General features: G+C 35.7%; 1 pseudogene; it reads left to right on the top strand.

The window, feature by feature from the left end:
* Positions 1-2,560: 2,560 nt before the first annotated feature.
* The window catches only part of LOC116463030 (large ribosomal subunit protein eL15-like), a 28,714-nt pseudogene continuing 24,354 nt past the window's right edge, over positions 2,561-6,920 (top strand).

Raw genomic sequence — 6,920 nt, 5'->3', positions numbered from 1 at the left:
TCTCATCACATATAGAGAAGGGGTCTCAGTTGTGCAGATGCAGTGAGTCATCATGCCAGCACATAGGTTGCATGTTATGCTAATAAAGCTATAGCTCCTCCCACTTGGAAACTTTAGCATGGTAATAAGGGAAGTTTGCTCAGGCTCATCTATAAGTTGCTAGGTCTGTCAGGAGCTGGTTCCAGTCAACAAAGTGACCACATTTCCTACCAGGTTTGGGGAAAAACAGGCTGAAGAGGAGGAGGCTGTAAAATAGGCTGATGGCTCAAATTGATTAAATTCCGATAATCCCTGGAGAGCCCCCCCCACTGCCGCATCTGCTTGAGCTTTTGTATATTTATGCTGAAACTCTTATGTTATCTTTTCCTATTTTAAATAGAATCTTCTCTGCTCTTATACTCACTTTTACATACATGAAATTTTCAGTTTTCGATTATTAGTGTTATATATCGCCATTTTACTAAATTTGCTGATTATTTGCAGTGGTTTTCCTTTGATTCTCTTGACTTTTCCAAATATGCAATTATAATAGAGATTTTTGCCACTTCCGTTACAGTTCTAATTACTAAATATGTTATATTGTCTAATTACATTAATATTGCAGATGATGGGTAAATTTGCCTTGTTTATGTAGTAGAAATGGGTTTCATATTTCTTAATAAGAAGTTGGCTTTTAAAGTGAGGCACATACAGGCATACCTTGTTTTAGTATTTTTTGCTTTATTGCATTCCACAGATGTTGTGTTTTTTACAAATTGAAGCATTTTGGCAACATTACATAAAGCAAGTCTGTTAGCACCATTTTCCCAGTAGCAAATGCTTACTTTGTGTCTCTGAATCACATTTTGGTAATTCTCAAAGCATTTCTAGTTGTGTTATTTTTATTATATTTGTTATGGTGATCTGTGATCTGTGATCTTTGGTGTTACTATTCTAATTATTTTTGGGTGAGACAAACCACACCCATATAGGACCTTGAACTTAATTAACAAATGCTGTATGTGTTATGACTGCTCCACAGGCCAGCTATTCTCCACCTCTTTTTCTCTTCAGGCCTCCCTATTCCATAAAACACAACAATATTAAAATTAGGCCGATAAATAACCTTACGATGACCTCTATGTGTTCAAATGAAAGGAAGAGTCACACATCTCTCACTTTAAATCAAAAGTTAGAAATGGTTAAGCTTAGAAAGGAAAGCATGCTGAAAGCTAAGCCTCTTGTGTCAAATAGCCAAGTTATGAATGCAAATGAAAAGTTTTAGAAGAAAACTAAACTTTCTCCGTATCAGCCAAATGTGTTTTCTTTCACTTCCTTATTGTGTATGTGTTATTCCATTAAGTATATGAATAATAAGAAAGTGAAAGAAAACACATATGGCTGATATGGAGAAGGTTTGAGTGGTCTGGTTAGAAGATCAAACCAGTGACAACATTCTCTTAAGCAAAAGCCTAATCCAGAGCAAGGCCTTAACTCTCTTTCATTCTATGGAGGCTAAGAGAAGTGATGAAGCTGCAGAAGAAAAGTTTGAAGATGGCAAAGGTTAGTTCATGAGGTTTAAGGAGAAAAGCCATCACCATAAGATAAAAATGCAAGATGAAGCAGTTAGTGCTAATCTAGAAGCTGGAGCACATTATCCAAAAGATCTAGCTAAGATAAATGGTGAAGGTGGTGGCACTGAATAACAGATTTTCAAGGTTGGTAAAACAACCTTCTACTGGAAGAAGAGGCCATTTAGGACTTTCATAGCTTGAAAGCAGAAGTCAATGCCTGGCTTCAAAGCTTCAGAGGACAAATGACTCTCTTGTCAATGGAAAATGCAGCTGGTGATTTTAAGTTAAAGCCAATGCTCATTTACCATGCCAAAAATCCTAGGGTCCATAAGAATTATGCTAAATCTACTCTGCCTGTGCTCTATAAATGGAACAAAGCCTGGATGACTGCATATCTGTTATAACCATGCTACTGGAAAAATAGCATGGTTTACAGACTATTGTAAGCCCACTGTTGAGACCTACTGCTCAGAAAAAAAGAGATTTCAAAATATTACTGGTCATTGACAATGCACCTGGTCACCTATGAGCTCTAATGGAGATGTACAAAGAGACTGATGTTGTTTTCATTCCTGCTAACACAACATCCATTCTGCAGCTCATGGATCAAGAAATAGTTTTCAGTTTCATCTTATTATTTAAAAATACATTTGTAAGGCTATAGCTGCCATAGTAATTCCATTGATGGATCTGGGAAGAGTAAATTGAAAATCTTCTGGGAAGGATTCATTATTATAGATGCCATTAAGAACATTCCTGATTTGTGGGAGGAGATAAAAATATCTACATTAACAGAAGCTTGACAGAAGTTGGTTCCAGTCTTCATGAATAACTTTGAGTGGTTCAAGACTTCATGTAGAAAGTAACTGCAGATGTGGTGGAAATAACAAGACAACTAGAATTGGAAGTGGAGCCTGACGATGTCACCGAATTGCTGCAATTTCATGATCAAACTTGAAAGAATGAGAAACTGCTTTCTTGAATTTGCAAAAAAGTGGTTTCCCGACATGGAATCTACTCTTGGTGAAGATGCTATGAACACTGTTGAAATGACAACAAAGGACTTAGAATATTACACACATTTAGTTCATAAAGCAGTGGCAGAGTTTGATAGCATTGACTCCAATTTTAAAAGAACTTCTACTGTAGGTAAAATGCTATCAAACTGCGTCACATACTACAGAGAAATCTTTCATGACCGGGAGAGTCAATGAATGTAGCAAACTTTACTGTTGTCTTATTTTAAGAAGTTGCCACAGCCGTATCAGTCACCACCCTGATCAGTCAACAGCCGTCAACATTGAGGCAAGACCCTCCCCCAGAGAAAAGATCGTGACTCACTGAAGGCTCGGATGTTTGTTGGCTTTTTTAAGCAATAAAGTATTTTTAAATTAAGGCATATACATTGACTTTCCAGACACAATGCTATGGCACACTTAATGGAATAAAATGTAGGGTAAACATAACTTCTATTATGTACTGGAAAACCAAAAGAATTGTGTGGCTCACTTTATTGTGATAGTTCCTTTATTGACATGATCTGGAACCAAACGTGCAATATCTCTGAGATATGCTTATATTGAGAAAGAATATATCAGTTACTATTTTATTGTATGTTTTTGTCAGGAATCAGTGCTACATTTTATCAAATGTCAACTATAAAAATCATATGGTATATTACTATTATTGAAACACTTTTGCATGACTAAAATAAATTCCACTTAGTATATTCTTTCTTTTAATTTATATTGAAAAGTGTGCAAACTGTAAGGCACAGCTCTATGAATTTTTACAGAATGAATATATTTATGGAACAGTGACAGATCAAGAAACAAAACATCACAAAGCCCCAGAAATCCCCTCATGCCACGTTCTAGTCACTACCCATCCTCAATAAAAATAACCACACTCCTGCCTTCTAACACCATAGCCTATTATGCCCTCACTCTCTCTAGTGAACAACTTAACTCATAAATATTATGACAATGTTGCTGTAATCTAAGCTGCACTATCAAAAACAGCAGCCACTAGCCACATGTAGCTATTTAAATTTAAATTAAAAACCAAATAAACTCAGAAGAATGAAATAATTAAAGCAAAGGTAGAAATAAAGAGTAAACAAAAAACCCCAATAATAGCACTGTCAATTAAATAACTGGTTGTGAAAAATAACAAATTCAAAGTCATTAGCTAACCAAATTAAAACAAAAGAGAGAAAGGGAGAAACAACACAAATACCTTACAGTAGAAATCATAATGGAAAAATAACTACAAGTATAGAGGAAAATAAAGAATCATAAAAATCATACATAACTATTTTGTGTTTTTTTTGTAAATAAACTTGAATATGAGAAGAAGCTATAGGAATTCTCTGGTAGAATTTAAGTTACCAAAAATGATCTATGAAAATTTTAAAAGGCCTTGAAAATGTTGATTAAGCTTAGTTAAAATATTAATTGAAGCCACAGGAGTCACTTTACTCAGTTAAAAACCTTGGGAAGGAAAGAAAATTGTTAAGTTAGTTGCTTTTTAGAATATAAAGTCTAAAATTCTTTGTATTTGATTATAAATATAATAAACCAGTTATGATACAGACGTAAAATTAAAAGCTATCACAGAGAAAATGTGAGTGTGTGTATAAAAAGAAAGAACATTCTATGTGAGTTCTGTTTCTATATATTCAGTTTCTTGGCGTCATAAGATTGTGTACACGTTTAGATTATTTTACTGTGAGAGCAAGTTCTTGATATTCTGCTTTTTAACTATAAATAATTTATTGCCATGACTTTTGTTTGTGTTCTTCAGCTTAGTGACTATAATTACTGTAAAGCTTGATTTTCCTTCTTATTATAATAAATTGTACTAGTTTGAATACGATGGCTGTAGGAAATTTAATTCAGTCATCTGCCGTGTGTTAAACGGTGACCCCCAAAAAGATTTGTTCACATTGTAATACCTAGAACCTGTGAATATGACTTTAGTTGGTAAAAGGGTCTTTGCATATGTAAGTTAGATGAAATGAGATTATCTCAGATTGGCCTCCAGTTCAATGACAAGTATCCTTATAAGTTTTGTAAGAGGCAAGTCAGGATTATCCCCTAGAGCTGTCAAAGAGAGTACAGCCCTGCCAACACCTTGATTTTAAATTGCTGGACTCCAGAATTATGAAACAATGAATTGCTGTTGTTTTAAGCCACGAAGTATATGATACCTTGTTATGGCAGCCCTAGAAAACTAATACAAACTCTGTCGTAATGTTCATATTAATACTGTGATGATAACCTCATTATCTATAAACTCACTATGTTTTGTAATCCTCTATTATAGGTGTGGTATAAATTTGCTTTCAGAGAGAAAGCATTAAAATATTTTCTCTTAAATTTCTTAGGGGAGTTCTGTTTGAGAAAAATAAGTTGGTCATTATAGATTCATTTTACACCTAAATGCAAAATTTGTATCTTTGACAAGTAAAATGAATAAAACAACAAACAGAGCAGCAACCAAGGAAGCAACTGAGAATGCTAACAAAAAGTTTTCTTATTAGCTCACGCCTCTGCTCCTTGTCATAGTGTCAAGTTCAAAAAATTTCACATTTAAAATTTTTAGACCTTTGATTAATGGCTAATTCTACAATTGAATTAAGTCATAGCAAAATTTGGTAGCGATAAAAGAAACATTTTAAAATTATTATAATAAAAATAGTCTAACAATAAAGTAATAAGCAGAAAGGATAATGATATACTATATATAAAAGTATATACCAATTCATACTTTTTTTTTTTTTTTTGAGACAGTCTCACTCTTGTTGCTCAGGCTGGAGTGCAATGAGGCAATTTCAGCTCACCGCAACCTCCGCCTCCCAGGTTCAAGCAATTCTCCTGCCTCAGCCTCCTGAGTAGCTAGGATTACAGGCATGCGCCACCATGCCCAGCTAATTTTGTATTTTTAGTAGAGATGGAGTTTCTCCATGTTGGTCAGGCTGGTCTCAAACTCCTGACCTCAGGTGATCCACCCACCTCAGCCTCCCAAAGTGCTGGGATTACAGGCAGGAGCCACTGCACCTGGCCATCATACTTTTATAAGTGCTAATAAAAAGTTTTAGAGAATATTAAATTAGGGCATTTATAGACTAGGCCTTGCCTAAATTATCTTTCAATAATAGGATGTTCCAGTAAAATAAATTTAGGAAATCAGCACTACTAGGTCAAAGGGGGAATCAAAATAGAGAGTACCTTAATTAAAGCTGAGAGGTGAAGCCCCTGGGCTTCTGGGTTGGGTGGGGACTTGGAGAACTTTTCTGTCTAGCTAAAGGATTGTAAACAAACTAATCAGCACTCTGTGTCTAGCTAAAGGTTTGTAAACGCACCAATCAGCACTCTGTAAAAATGCACCAATCAGCACTCTGTGTCTGGCTAAAGGTTTGCAAATGTACCAATCAGCACTCTGTAAAAATGCACCAATCAGCGCTGTGTCTAGCTAAAGGTTTGTAAACGCACCAATCAGTACTCTGTAAAAACGCATCAATCAGCACTCTGTAAAGTGGACCAATCAGCACTCTGTAAAATGGACCAATCAGCAGGACGTGGGCGGGGCCAACTAAGGGAATAAGAGCTGGCCACCTGAGCCAGCTGCGGCAACCCGCTAAGGTCCTCTTCCATGCTGTAGGACCTTAGTTCTTTCGCTTTTCGCAATAAATCTTGCTGCTGCTCACTCTTTGGGTCCGCACTACCTTTATGAGCTGTAACACTCACCGCAAAGGTCTGCAGCTTCACTCCTGAAGTCAGAGAGACCACAAACCCACCAGGAGGAACGAACAACTTCAGACTCACCACCTTTAAGAGCTATAACACTCACTGACAAGGTCTGTGGCTTCACTCCTGAAGTCAGCAAGACCAGGAACCTACCAGAAGGAAGAAAGTCCGAACACATCTGAAGCAACAAACTCCAGACACACCAGCTTTAAGAACACTCACCACAAGGGGCTGCAACTTCATTCCAGAAGTCAGCGAGACCAAGAACCCACCAGAAGGAACCAATTCTGGACACAAAGACAAAACAGGATTTATAAAATTTCAACATCTTATCATAATTTTTAAACATTTAGAAGAGAAATAGATAATAATAGCAACATCATATTTTATGATACACTATTATAGGAATTCCAACTAAAGCCACCATTTCATAATATTCTGAAAGGTCTGTGCAATGTGACTAGATGACACAAAGAAATGGGAAGTGTAAACATGTAAAAAAAAAAAGTGAAAAATAAAAAATATTCTAAGATTTTACAGTTCATTAAATTGAACATCAGTATAATCGCTAATTTACAAAAATGCCAATGTTTTTTAATATACAAAGTATATATAA

This window comes from Hylobates moloch, unplaced genomic scaffold (genome assembly GCF_009828535.3).
Source record: "Hylobates moloch isolate HMO894 unplaced genomic scaffold, HMol_V3 SCAFFOLD_24, whole genome shotgun sequence".
NCBI lineage: Eukaryota > Metazoa > Chordata > Mammalia > Primates > Hylobatidae > Hylobates > Hylobates moloch.
Note: the sequence above shows the minus strand (reverse complement) of the source record. Positions and strands in the feature narration are given on the sequence as shown.